Consider the following 15,455-nt stretch of genomic DNA (forward strand, 5'->3'; position numbering starts at 1 on the left):
CGGGTTTTCAGAAAGCTACAGTGTGTAGAAGAGTTGAAGTTCGAATATTCAGTATTACTTCTACAAGGGAATGCATATGAATGGTGGAAGACCATCCCCCACAGCCTGTTTGAGCCACCAGTCCTCACATGGGCAGATTTTTTGAGAGAATTTCAGCAAAAGTGGGTCCCCGATACTTATGTAGACATGAAGTTGCAAGAGTTTTTAAGTTTGAAGCAAGAGGACAGAAATGTAGCAGAGTATAAGCGGGATTTCTCTCGACTAAGCCACTGTGCTAGAAGTTTGGTCACCACCCCCAGAGATCAGTGTAAGAGGTTTGAGGCTAGGTTGAGGCCTAGCTTGAGAATGCAAGTAGTGGGGTTCTGACAGCAGAATTTTTTTGAATTGATTTCAAAAGCCCTGGAACTGGAAAGGATAGAATCAGGAGGGGCAGTGAAAAAGAGTACAGAAGAGAAAGAGAAAACAGAAAAAGCTGTTGGTCTGTTAGTAGTTTGCCCTAGAGCATATCATTTAGTATGTATCTTGTACATATTTTTATTAATAAAGGCATTTCCACTTTTCCGTTTACATAATATATTTATGTGTAATAGAAAAGGTCCATTGATATTTTGTTAGAAATATTATTCTTAAGTTGTTAAGAATATGAGTGACAATATTTCTAGCACAAAGTATCATAAATAGGTTCACAATCGAGGATACTTCATAATAAGGACATGACTTATCCAGAAAGATTGTATTCATGTTTGTTCCCAAGTTATTTATATGAGATATAAATAAGATGCCATATAACAAACATGATAGGCACTTATAAATGATAAGTAGGCCGAACCAGTGACACTTATGACAAGCACATGGAGTTTACTCTTGTCAATGTTTTGTCATAAATCATATTAGTGCATATAATCTTTAGACCTGAGATAGCACAGTTATCTTGTATATAGGTAGTTTGAGTTTGATACTGCTTTCATACTTGTACTGTGTATGGGTATATGGGCATGTGTTGGCTCCTACTAGTTATATATGGAGGTATGTGTTGATCAAGATGGAATCTGTTCCTCTAAGTAAATAGAGATAAAATCCTATGTTCATTTAATTGTTCTTGATGTTTCAAGTTCCTGGCCAGGACAGATAGATTTATTCAGAAAAGAGTTTCTGATGAGAAAAATCTTTTTAATCAAGAACTGGAATTAAAAGAGAACATAATATTCATAGTGAATGGAGTTTGACATTAAACCATGACTCCAGCTTTAGTTGGGATTTTGTAACAGAGAGATTCTAGTGCATGGTAACATATGATTATAGGTTCATTTAAGGTAAACCTTATTACTAATTGGGTGGCCATGGCATGCTATGCTAGGTGTTAACCATGGTCTATGAGGTTCATAAAATGATTTAGAGAAATCATTTATGGTAAGAAAGAGTTCTGATGATATTAAGAGTTGATATCATGTCTCATTGCCAATTAGTGATGAGCCTAGTAAGTCACACACATACACAAGTTATCACCTATTTAAATATGATTTAATTAATTAATTAAAGAGTTTAATTGATTAATTAAATAGGTTTGGTTTGCAATTAAATTGCAAAGTCCCTAGCATGACTTGAAACCAAATCTAGATTATTGGATGTATAATATAAGTTAAATTTATATTTAAAGTATTTAAATATGAATTTAATTAATGAGAAATTAATTAATAGAGATTAATTAATTAATTTATATTTGATATAAATTAATTAGAAGAAGAAAAATAATTATTTTGGGTTGAGAACTCAAAATTAAGACACAGGGGCATTTTGGTCATTTTGCATTGTGACACGTGGCACCATGAGATGGTGACACATGGAATAACACATAAGCTTGCCAAATGTCTTTTTAATCATGTAAGATGATTAAAATCAAGATTACATATAGGTTTGACACTTGGCACAATGTGATTGGGTCACTTAAACCTAGAGCTAATCAAAGGGTGACATGTGGCAAGGGTTTAATGTGTTAACCTAGCTATTTAAGTGTTGTTATGAGAAAATAAAATACAACCAGCAGCCTCTCCTCTCATTTGTCACGCCACTTTGAGCCTCTCCAGCTATGTCTCTTCATCTCTCATCAATTCAAAGGGATTAGCCATCAATCTCTTGAATTAAGAACACTAGAAATTGTTTCTAGTGTCCTGTTTACATCTCTAATCTCTTAAAAGGCAGAACTTGAATTTCTAATTAATAGAAAAAGCTTTAGAGGCTGTTCAAGGGCTGCCATAGGTGTTCTTGGTGTGGACAAGCTAGAGGGACAACATTTGGTGTCCTGAAGATGAATCTCAAAGGCGCAGACACGCCGCAAAGGCATCAAGAGGTTAGTGTAATCGTTCTTGATTTAATCTAGGGTTCTAAAATTAATCTGATTAATTTTAAAATCTTAAATGGCAAATACAGATCCAAAAACATATTAAAAGAGTTTTAATATGTTGTTTATCATTGAAATCAAATAGATAGAAATAAATCTTGCATGGTGCATGTGACCCTAGGCGAAATTTTTTTGAATTCAATGGTATAATCTTGTGTTTTTCACGCTTCCGTTCCTTCATGGTCAAACTACAGAAAGTAGTTCAGGAATGAGAAAACATTTTGGAGGATCTAGCTCACACGAATCGGGTAGAGGTATATCTTCTGAACAATAATCACCCCGATCCGATCAGTAAACTCAGCAGACACACAGAAATACGCTGTCAGATCGACTTTGTGAGATTTGTGGTAAACCACATAGTGGAGTATGTTATAGAGCTATAGGAGCATGTTTTAATTGTGGAGGGACTGGTCATTTTGTTAAGGATTGCGTAAGTCCGCACCGTTATGGATCATTTACCACGTCAGAAGGATCAACCCAAGTTTCTACCTCGAAGAGTTCACTAGCAGTTGGTAGAGGCAGAGGCAGAGGTAGAGGTAGTACACCTGGAAGACGGAGTACTGTGAATCAACGGGGACAAGGTGATGCTCCAGTGAGAGTATACACTATGCGACAGAGGGACAAGGATGAGACTTCTGACATGGTTGCTAGTATTTTCTCAATTCTTAATTAAGATATGTATATGTATAAAAAAAAAAAATTTTGATATGTTAGTGATTAGTCTTGTTAAAATTAATTTTGGAAGAGTTTGTCAGTGAAAAGTATTTGCTGTCACACCCTACCCCTCTGTAAGGCATAACATGATTCCGTAGTATACCTAATGAATTACCAACTTCATCTACTGATAACCCATTAAATACACTATAAGGGATTTTAAAACTTTTCTTACTTCATTTTACAGTGGTGACCACTATTTACAGGTGTTAAAAATTTTTGAGCTGAAGTGAAACAACTAACATATTTGAATTATTAGTCATTTCTGTAAAAATTTTGGCGGAGTGCCATCTGTATTTTAAATAAAACAGTTCTTCAAAAACCTATAAAAAGTACTTCAAATATATTTCTCAATATCAAACTCCAACATTTAATCAACACAACATGTTTCTCAACTCAAATCCACAATAATTTTTCAGTATTTTCAAAGACTGAGATAAAAGAAATATATCACAAATTTTTCAAGTTAAAATAATTTACAACTTATTTTACAACTTCAATGTACAATTTTAAATTTACAACTGCTCAAAACCAAGAACACTATATACATGCAGTGAACATACATTACAATACAAAATGCAAACTATGGTATACTCAATATACCTGATGATCTCTCAGTGTAGTACTAGCAGCCTAGTCTGCTTCACTGATCTGTCTACTCATGACAAAGAATAAAAGCTATCGCTGAGTAAAATTTATTCAGTGATGCACAATAACAATTTGAAATGTGATATATAAATCTTTTATTGATAATTCACAAATCAAATAATTTACAATTTACAAAGTTCACATAACAAATTTGATCAAATAACTGAGTAACACAGTTTTGCCAATCAATAACATAATTTAATCAAATAACTGAATAACACAGTTTTGCCCATCAATAACACAATTTGATCAAATAACTGAATAATACAGTTTTGCCAATCAATAACACCATTTAATCAAATAACTAAATAATACAATTTAGGCCATGACACAATTTTTCGCACATGCCGTGTCGTACACCACGACAAGACACACTCACCCCAATAATCAAAATTAATGAGGAAGGAAGCTAGCTTAATAATGAGTACTCATCCACACTCACCTCAGACTGGCAAGTCAAAGAGGGAGGAACATAAACACACTCACCCCAGACTCATAAGTCAAAGAGGGAGGAATATAATAACAGTGTCATGCCAAGTGTGAATCAAAACAATTCCAAATCACAATATTTCATAATGTTCATTTGCAAAAAAGGCAACACAATAATTTCCAAATAAGATTCTCAAAGTTAAAACAATAAAAAATTATTCATAACTTAATTTTCCAAATGGTAAAAGTAGTGAATATAAAAAGTATTGTGCACAGACACAATTTAAAACTATAATATTCAAATAAATTTTTAAGTAGAAAATAAGAAATCAAAATTTTTGTGCACAAACAAAATTTAAAATAATAACATACAAATAATCATAATTTATTTCAATTGAAAAAATTAAAAGAAATAACTATTGTGCACAAACCTCTGATAACTATCTCTTGGCTCTTACTCAGTCTTTCCTTCCCCTTCCCTGAGTCTTTGCTAACTGAGAAACACAATTTGAAGTGTTTTAGTACTCATTTAAACTGTCTCTAACAATAAGGTTCAATAATTTATTTATTGAATTCTATTATTTCCTTAGTCAACCTTAGATGTCAACCCTCGATGAATTCTAGGCGAATTAGGTTTCAATGTTACCAATATATTACATTTTTAGCCTTTTAGTGTTGGTACATGTTGCCCAATTTATTTCTATGTATGTTGCGTTTTATTGCAATTTGTCGGATTCTAGTATACTAATTTGACCTAGCCAGATGACTTAGTTCCCTTGGTTTTCGGGTTTCAGTCAAAACTACAAACTTGTAGGTCTATATCTTGTTGCATGCGGGGCAAAATTTCAGGTCATTCTGAGTTATGTAAACCAAGTTATGGTCATTTTACTATTGTTGGTCAAAATGTATCAAAATGGTCACTTTAGGTCACTTTTGGTTCGGCCAGTTTTTAGACCCGAAATTGTGCAAGCTATTTGACTTGCTTATGGTCATTTCTGGGCTTTGGTGTCTTCATAAGAATTGTAGATATATGTCTCAACTATTCATGGTAAAACTTTCAGGTCAATTGGTCCTGTTTTGAGTGAGTTATGGCCAAAACACTAACTGCTGCCCAAATGGTCAATTTTCAGGCCTTAAATGCACTAATACGGATTTGGTCATTTTTCAAGTTACCTTCCAAGTAGAATTTTGGTAAGCTTCCTTCATGAAAGTTGGCACTTTTTGTGCCTAATTTCACCTCCAATTGGTCTCATACCAATTGTAGCCACAGACTTAAGGTTCTAAGCCAAAATACACACTGCCCTATTGCACATTGTTCATCACTCATCAAATGACACATTTAACATTACCAAGTTACACATCCATGTCAATTCTGGTTTGTACCATAACCTAAACACATTTTACTTCACATTGTTGGTCATTTTGGCAGCTTATAGTCATACTCAATATGCACCTTATAGTACAGAATTTACCAAGTCCAAATTACACACAATTTAAGTACATAATATAGCTCATTTACATGTCCACATTCAAACTCTTATACACATATACAAGCTGCCATAACAAGCACCATAATTCAACAATACAATTCCACAAACCAAACCATGAAGCAACATATTTTGGTCCACACTTCAAATTGCCGAATTGTAGTCTCCTTCAATTAGCTTTCCAAGCTTCCAAAGTCAAGTGTACATTCACATATACATCTAATATACATCACCCAATTTATTCCTACACACATAAACACTTCATCAACACTTTAATCAACCATTCACATGCAAGGATAAACTATTCTTATGGAGTTTCCATGGCTACCAAAAATATATATCTCCCTTAAAACATCAAACTCCAAAAATCTTTCCACAATTAAACTACCCATAACATCCACACAAACTTTAATGAAGCAAGCATAAAAAATACCTACTTACCACTTTGGAAACTCTTCAAAACTTCACCAAAACTTGATCTTCTTACTGCCTATTTACTGCCCAAGTGGTGTAGAATAATTTTAGTGAAGGAAGCTTGAGGTTTCCATGGTTGGATCATGCTTGCATGAAGCTTCTTAAATTCGGCCATGAAGGTTTTCCATCTTCTTTGGTTTTGACTGGTTCTTAGGAGTTTGAGGAAGGTGAAAATCTGTCCAAAATGAAGATGTAGTGGTCCACTTAGGTGAGTTAGAGGAGCACTATGTGTTAATTTAATGTTTATTTATCCTAAGGTTTCATTTTCCCACATTTAACTCTCAATTTTTGCTATTTAAACTATGTACCACCAATTTAATTTTTCATGACATTTTTCAAGTGTAATATCATGTATTTTTAATGAAAATTTAGGTCAAAAGACAACTCGGGGTGTCAAATGACCACAATGCCCCTGTTCGGGTTGCATTCTCGATTTTTCGGTAACACCGAGTTTTGTCGTTTTCTTGATTTCTCACTTTTCTTTGTACTAATTAATTAATTTTTCTTTGATATTTATAATGATATTTATGCTTCAATAGATGTCTATTTAAGTCTTAAAAATATTTTTCAGGGTTCCCCATGGTCCAGGGCTAATCAACGGTCCACGCCGCAACTTCTCGGTGCGGTCACCCATCGCTAGGGTTCTCGGCTCGTTTAACTTGGTTACATTTCATTGCAATTATTTTTCCATTGTTTTTTTGGTATTTTCTTTTCTTGTATTTCATTATTTTATGTCTCTTCATCCATATCTAAGTGTAGTTCCAGGCATTCTAGCTGTCCGGATAGACACTGGTCCCGGAACAGTAGAACGCACTACCGAACATAGGGGTGTCACAATTCTTCCCCCCCCCCCCCCTTAAAATAAATTTCATCCATGAAATTTTACCAATAGCCATCTTACAATAGTCATACATTTATTTTTTCCTTTCTATATGATCGTATAATCTTCTTTCCCTCGAATTTGTATAAGACTTTTAACAATCTAATACAACATTTAATTTATTTGTATAACACCAATCTTCTCTTACTATTGTGCTGTCTAATATTTCGGTTCATGTTCTCTCTTGAATGACCCTTGAGGTCATGTTAGAATGATTTATCTACTCATTGGTCCTCTGACCATTCTAGTCAATAGTCTTCCTCACATTCGTAACATTTCTTTGTTATATCAGAACCAACTGTTCAAATTTTTTACTTCCATAAGTCTTTTTATCTATCAATATTCTATAACTTACATCCTTTTGTACTAAATTATAACCTTTCGATATTCTAACTTTTGAGTTTTAAATCCCTAAGTAGGATTTTCAAACTTATTTCTACCAATTAAATTCTGTCCTGGCATAACTATACCAAAACAGATGTCATTGGCAACTATTCTCATCTTGGTGTACTATCGAGTAGTATGTAGCTCTACACAATAATCTCAAGTCAGTACTGTAATCTGTAGCTTACAGTATAAACATTGAGAACATTGCATAGTTACTACGATACATCCCAATAGATCAAATTTTTTGATATTTTATCCTTTTCGAATTTATTAATATTTGAATCTTATTCTGATTACAATATCCATTAATAATTACTAACAGTAACATCCTTGCCCTCATCTAGAGCAATTCTATTATAGTAACTTACTTTTATGTCCTCTTGCCTTACATTAAGTAGGCTTGTCGTTTAGCTTTATAATTTATGGCGTGTTAGAAAATACTTTTCGCTGATAAACTCTTTCAAAACTAATTTCACTTAATATCACAATCCTTATCTTAAAGGACTAATCACTAATGCATCAAAATTTATTCCCTTGTAAAGGAATAACAACAGAACATATAGTTCTAACACTAACATAAAAGTATGTAGACCCCAGGTCAAACAATACATAAACGAAGAGTGCCATCCTTCTTCTTAACAAACAATACTGGCGCTCCCCATGGTGACACACTAGGGTGGATGAAGCCCTTTTCAAGTAGTTTTTGCAACTGTACCTTCAAGTCCTTCAACTCTGCTGGTGCCATTCTATATGGTGTTATGGAGATTGGATCCACACCAGGCATAACATTAATTTCAAACTGCACCTCTCTTTCTGGAGGTAATCCTGGCAATTCATCTGGAAACACATCTGGAAAGTCATATACTATAGGGATGTCCCTCAATGTTGGACTCCCCACTTGGGTGTCTACCACATATGCCAAGTATGCTTCGCACCCCTTTCTGATCATTTTTCTGGCTAGTGTAGCTGAAATGATGCTTGATGGCAATAGCTGCCTCTCCCAGTATATTACCACTTCACTGTACTGAGGGAGACCAAAAGTGACTATCTTCAGTCTACAGTCAATCATGGCGTGATGCCTGGCTAACCAATCTATGCCCAAGATGATATCATAATCTTTGAAGGGCATTTCAATGAGATCAGATGGAAAAGTGTGTCATTGGATCACCAAATGACAATCCCTATACATTCTATTAACCCTGAACTCTTGTCCTAACGGACTTGTTACTAGCACCTCAAAGTCCATTTTTGTATATGGAACAACAATGCAATCAATGATGCTAGCACTCACATAAGAATGGGTAGAACTCGGATCAAATAACACAAACATATCTTGATTAAAAGTTAGGAAGGTACTAGCCACAATATTAGATGTTTCGGCCTCTTCCCTCTGTCTCATTGCAAAGACTCTGACCGGAGCACTGCCTTGCTCTGATTGATTCATTGTGCCTTGGCTGCCTGCTAGGTTACCTCTACCCCTCCCTCTACCTCTGCTGGGTGGTTGTGAACCTCTGGTGACAGGGCTCTGAATTGACCCTTCAGCAGTAGTAGGAGGTGGTCCAACTCTACGGGCACTGGTGCAGTCCTTGGCAAAGTGTCCTATGCCTCCACAGTTATAACAGGCTCCTATGGCCTTGTAGCATACCCCACCATGATTTCTACCACAAGTTTCACATTGGCGGGGAGGGTAGGAACTTCTAGTTGTTCGATGACTGGACCTTGGTGGTCTCTACCTTGATGATCTTCCTCTGTTATATCCCTGAGCTCGGGGCTCCTCAAATTCTTTTCTCTTCCCCAAATTACTACTCGAGCTCTGACCCGTAGGTTTCTCCCTCTTCTCTATTTCATGTTGCCCTTATGGGGGTTGGGTCTGTACTTGGGCTTGGGCTAACAGATTATCAACCATTTATTGAAAGAAATTGGCCATTTGCTGGGCCATTTGTACAGTAATTTGTACCGGTAAAACTGGTACAGTTGGGCCTTCGACACTTTGTGGAGCTGGGGCTTTAACTTGTACTTCTGCTATCACAGACTTTTCTATTATCGCATTTTTCTCTTTCATATCTTTTCACAAGATTTTTTTATTTCCTATACAACTAACACAAGGAGATTTCCTCCTGTTAGTGCATATTTATAATGTAATGTACTGTATGTATCAAACAATGACATTGAGCAGTTGTTCTATGAAGAAAGAATATTCAAATTATAGGTAAAAACAGAATTTAAAAACTTTGCTCTGATACCACTAAAACATGTCACACCCTACCCCTCTGTAAGGCATAACATGATCCCGTAGTATACCTAATGAATTACCAACTTCGTCTACTGATAACATATTAAATACACTATAAGGGATTTTAAAACTTTTCTTACTTCTTTTTACAGTGGTGAGCACTATTCACAGGTGTTAAAAATTTTTGAACTGAAGTGAAACAGCTAGCACATTTGAATTATTAGTAATTTCTGTAAAAATTTTGGCGAAGTGCCATCTGTATTTTGAATAAAACAGTTCTTCAAAAACCTTTGAAAAGCACTTCAAATATATTTCTCAATCTCAAACTCCAACATTTAATCAACACAATATGTTTCTCAACTCAAATCCATAATAATTTTTCAGTTATTTCAAAGGCTGAGATAAAAGAAATATATCACAAATTTTTCAAGTCAAAATAATTTACAACTTATTTTACAACTTCAATGTACAATTTTAAATTTACAACTGCTCAAAACCAAGAACACTATATACATACAGTGAACATACATTACAATACAAAACGCAAATTATGGTATACTCAATATACCCGATGATCTCTTAGTGTAGTACTAGCAGCCTAGTCTCTTTGCCGATCTGTCTACTGCGGCGACAATAAAAAGCTATCGCTGAGTAAAATTTACTCAGTGGTGTACAATAACAATTTGAAATGTGATATATAAATCTTTTATTGACAATTCACAAATCAAATAATTTGTAATTTACAAAGTTCATATAACACAAATTTGATCAAATAACTAAGTAACACAGTTTTGCCAATCAATAACACAAATTTGATCAAGTTATTGATCAAATAACTAAGTAATACAGTTTTGCCAATCAATAACACAATTTGATCAAATAACTCAATAATACTATTTGCCAATCAATAACACCATTTGATCAAATAATTGAATAATACAGTGTTGCCAATCAGTAACACAATTTAATCAAATAACTGAATAACACAATTTAGGCCATGACACAATTTTTTCACATATGTCGTGTTGTACACCACGACAAGACACAGTCACCCCAATAATCGAAATTAATGAGGGAGGAAGCTAGCTAAATAATGAGTACTCATCCACACTCACCTCAGACTGGCAAGTCAAAGAGGGAGGAATATAATCACACTCACCCCAGACTAATAAGTCAAAGAGGGAGGAATATAATAACAGTGTCATGCCAAGTGTGAATCAAAACAATTCCAAATCACAATATTTCATAATTTCTATTTGCAAAATAGGCAATACAATAATTTCCAAATAAGATTCTCAAAGTTAAAACAATAAAAAATTATTCATAACTCAATTTTCCAAATAAATTTTCTGGTAAAAGTAGTGAATATAAAAAGTATTGTGCACAGACACAATTTAAAACTATAATGTTCAAATAAATTTTTAAGTAGAAAATAAGAAATCAAAATTTTTGTGCACAAACACAATTTAAAACAATAACATACAAATAATCATAATTTATTTCAATTGAAAAATTCAAAAGAAATAACTATTGTGCAAAAACACAATTTAAAACAATAACATACAAATAATCATAATTTATTTCAAATAAAAAATTCAAAAGAAATAACTATTGTGCACAAACCTCTGATAACTGTCTCTTGGCTCTGACTTAGTGTTTCCTTCCCCTTCCCTGAGTCTTTGCTAACTGAGAAACACAATTTGAAGTGTTTCAGTACTTATTTAAACTGTCTCTAACAATAAGGTTCAATAATGAATTTATTGAATTCTATTATTTCCTTAGTCAACCTAAGATGTCGACCCTCGATGCATTCTAGGTGAATTAGGTTTCAATGTTACCAATATGTCACATTTTTAGCCTTTTAGTGTTGGTACATGTTGCCCAATTTATTTCCATGTATATTGCATTTTATTGCAATTTGTCAGATTCCGGTATACTAATTTGACCTAGTCGGATGACCTAGTTTCCTCGGTTTTTGAGTTTCGGTCAAAACTAAAAACTTGTAGGTCTGTGTCTTATTCCACGTAAGGCAAAAGTTCAGGTCATTCATAGTTATGTAGACCAAGTTATGGTCATTTTACTTTTGCTGGTCAAAAAGTATCAAAATGGTCACCTTAGGTCACTTTCAGGTCACTTTTGGTTCGGCCAGTTTTTGGACCCGAACTTGTGCAAGCTATTTGACTTGCTTATGGTCATTTCTAGGCTTTGGTGTCTTCATAAGACATGTAGATATATGTCTCAACTATTCATGATAAAAATTTCAGGTCAATTAGACCTGTTTTGAGTGAGTTATGGCCAAAACACTAACTGATGCCCAAATAGTTAATTTTCAGGCCTTAAATGCACTAATCCGGATTTGGTCATTTTTCAAGTTACCTTCCCAGTAGAATTTTGGTAAGCTTCCTTCATGAAAGTTGGCACTTTTTGTGCCTAGTTTCACCTCCAATTGGTCTCATACCAATTGGAGCCACACACTTAAGTTTCTAAGCTAAAATATACACTACCTTATTGCAGATTATTCATCACTCATCAAAGGACACATTTAACATTACCAAGTTACACATCCATGTCAATTATGGTTTGTACCATAACCTAAACACATTTTACTTCACATTATTGGTCATTTTGATAGCTTATAGTCACACTAAATATGCACCTTATAGTACAGAATTTACCAAGTCTAAATTACACACAATTTAACTATATAATATAGCTCATTTACATGTCCACATTCAAACTCTTATACACATGTACAAGCTGCCATAACAAGCACCATAATTCAGCAATATAATTTTACAAACCAAACCATGAAGCAACATATTTTGGTCCACACTTCAAATTGCCGAATTGTAGTCTCCTTCAATTAGCTTTCCAAGCTTCAAAAGTCAAGTGTACATTCACATATACATCTAATATACATCACCCAATTTATTCCTACACACATAAACACTTCATCAACACTTTAATCTACCATTCACATGAAAGGATAAACTGTTCTTATGGAGTTTCCATGGCGGCCAAAAATATACATCTCCCTTAAAACATCAAACTCCAAAAATCTTTCCATTATTCAACTACCCATAACATCCACACAAACTTTAATGAAGCAAGCATCAAAAATACCTACTTACCACTTTGGAAACTCTTCAAAACTTCATCAAAACTTGATCTTCTTGATGCCTATTTACTGCCCAAGTGGTGTAGAATAATTTTAGTGAAGGAAGCTTGAGGTTTCCATGGTTGGATCATGCTTGCATGAAGCTTTTTCAAATTCGGCCATAGAGGTTTTCCATCTTCTTTGGTTTCAACTGGTTCTTGGGAGTTTGAGGAAGGTGAAAATCTATCCAATATGAAGATGTAGTGGTCCGCTTGGGTGAGTTAGTGGAGCACTATGTGTTAATTTAATGTTTATTTATCCTAAGGTTTCATTTTCCCACATTTAACTCTCAATTTTTGCTATTTAAACTATGTACCACCAATTTAATTTTTCATGACATTTTCCAAGTGTAATATCATGTATTTTTAATGCAAATTTAGGTCAAAAGACAACTTGAGGTGTCAAATAACCACAATGCCCCTATTCGGGTTGCATTCTCGATTTTTTGGTAACACCGAGTTTTGTCATTTTCTCGATTTCTCACTTCTTTATACTAGTTAATTAATTTTTCTTTGATATTTCTAATGATATTTATGCTTCAATAGATGTCTATTTAAGTCTTAAAAATATTTTCCAGGGTTTTTCGCGGTCCAAGGCTAGTCAACGGTCCACGCCGTAACTTCCCAGTGTGGTCACCCATCGCGAGGGTTCTCGGCTCGTTTAACTTGGTTACATTTCATTGCAATTATTTTTCCTTTGTTTCTCTTGTATTTTCTTTTCTTGTATTTCATTATTTTATGTCTCCTCATCTATATCTAAGTGTAGTTCTAGGCATTCTAGCTGTCCGGACAGACACTAGTCACCGGAACAGTAGAACGCACTATCGAACATAGGGGTGTTACATTTGCTAGCACACAAGAATTTATAAAGTTAATTAGTAAGCCTAATTAGGTAAGGCAAGAGAACCTAAAAGTAAGTTATAGTAATATAGCTACCTTAGATGTGAGTAAAGGTATTATTGCTGATAGATGTTAGTGGGTACCATAATCAAAATAAGCTTAAGATATTAGTGGATTTGAAAAACATAAGATATAGGGAAGTTCGATCTATTGGGATGTATCGTAGTAACTATGCAATATTCTTGATATTTGTACTGTAAGCTGCAGATTACAGTATTGACTCTGGATTTATTGTGTAGAGCTATGTACTACCCAATCGTACACAAAGATAAGAATAGTTACAAATGACATCTGTTTTGGTAAAATTCTGCCGGGACAGGATTATATTATTGGAAAGGAGTTTGAAAATCCTAACCTGGGATTTAAAACTCTAAAGCTAGAATATTGAAAGGTTATAGTTCAGTACAAAAGAAAGTAATGACCACACATCAGTGCAAAATAAGCTATAGAATATTAATAGATTAAAAAAAAAATTATGGAAGTAAAAATTAGAATAGTTGGTGCAAATGTAATAAAGAAATGTTATGAATATTAGTTAAAGTGTTGACTAGTATGGTCAGAGGACCAAATCAAAGTAATATTGAAGTATAGTGGATTTATTAGGGACGATAAGAGGTGTTAAATTACGACTCGACAATCAAGTTAAGGAAGAAGATAAGATTAAGGAATAAAATAATTACAGTTAAGTTGTGGAATGAAAAAAAAAAAAGAAACAAAAAGAACAGTAAGAAATGAGAGAAACAGTAGATAAGGAATTGCCACAGGGCAAACAACTTACTTAAAACGCGTAACGATATCCCGAACTATTTTATCAAGAAGGAAATAAGTTAAACAAAAGAAAAAAAGATAGTGCAAAATAGAACATGGGCCTTGGTCATAAATGGAGATGGTAAGATAATGATTATGGACCTATGGCCAAGAAAGAGATAAGCAGTTCATATATGACCAATAGGGTCATTTAAAAAAAAAAAAAGAGACTACAAAGGAAAATAATTGCTAAAACAACAGTAAGAAAAGACTAAAATATTCTAAACTAAACTAAAGGTTGCATCAAATGATCAAGAAATTTAATAAGAAAAGAGTAAAATTAAGTTCTCACCCATTGGATCATACAAGGTCCTAGAAAGAGTGGATCCACTAGTACACATATTTGCTTACCTCTAAAATTGAAATGAATTTGAATCTAACTTATGATAGATGCTCATAAGAAACTTGACACACGAGGTAAGCAATTGATGAGTAAATAGTATTGGTTAAAGTGCTACGGACCAATATTTCGATTATGAAACTATGCAGAAATGTGAGAAAAACATGAGAAAACAACATGTATGACTATTTGAGGATAGATAGTGGACACAATTTCGACGACGAAATTATTTTAAGGGGGGGGAGAATTATAACACCCCTATTTGCATAGTTTTATATATTTCACTATTCCGGTGACCGGTGTCGGTCCGGATAATTAAGGGAATTAGAACCATGTATAAGACAACTAGATAAGCCCTGAGCACAAATAATTAGTAATTGTCAATTAGTTAAGTATAAATAAGAAAAACATAACATAAAAAGTTAAATGAGCTGAGAGTCACAGCGATGGGTGACCTTCTCGAGAACGACTGCGAGGTCGATTTAAACTAAAATTTTGATTCATAGAATGTGATGCCGCGGTCCTTAGGACTATTGTGAACACAATGAAAAAGAGAAAATCACGAAAAAGAATTGTTAAGTAGGTCAAATAATTAGGTTAGG

This window comes from Hevea brasiliensis, chromosome 7, assembly GCF_030052815.1.
Source record: "Hevea brasiliensis isolate MT/VB/25A 57/8 chromosome 7, ASM3005281v1, whole genome shotgun sequence".
Classification (NCBI taxonomy): Eukaryota; Viridiplantae; Streptophyta; class Magnoliopsida; order Malpighiales; family Euphorbiaceae; genus Hevea; species Hevea brasiliensis.